We start from the raw sequence: 423 nt of genomic DNA, 5'->3' as shown, positions 1-423 counted from the left end.
TCCTATTAGTGCAGATAATGTGTGCATCAGGTTGTAGGCAGTGTTCATTCTGACTGCATTCATTAAACTATCTGGACCACATGTTCAGCTAAGCCATGCAGCATCTCCACAGGGTTGGATTAGATTTTCTTTTAATATTGACCACACAATTCATTTACATTGTTGAAACGTGCACGTTGTTAATATTTAGGCTAATAATAGGCTGACAAAGTGTATTTATTCCAAAAAATAAAAGCATTCAGTACTGCCACCTAATTATGGTCTGATTGTAACAGAACCCAAAGTTAGCAGCAAACATACATTGTCTGCATCAGAGCTTATAAAGAATAATGTGGAAACACTGAGAAGATTTCTGCAACTATGCAAGTAATAAACAACTTGATTTTAGTTGCACTCTGCAGAGAGCTGACCTTGTGCTTACTA

This window comes from Morone saxatilis, unplaced genomic scaffold, assembly GCF_004916995.1.
Source record: "Morone saxatilis isolate NCDOM2014 unplaced genomic scaffold, NCSU_SB_2.0 Contig6, whole genome shotgun sequence".
NCBI lineage: Eukaryota > Metazoa > Chordata > Actinopteri > Moronidae > Morone > Morone saxatilis.
The sequence above is the reverse complement of the archived record's forward strand: the minus strand, read 5'-3'. Positions refer to the sequence as shown.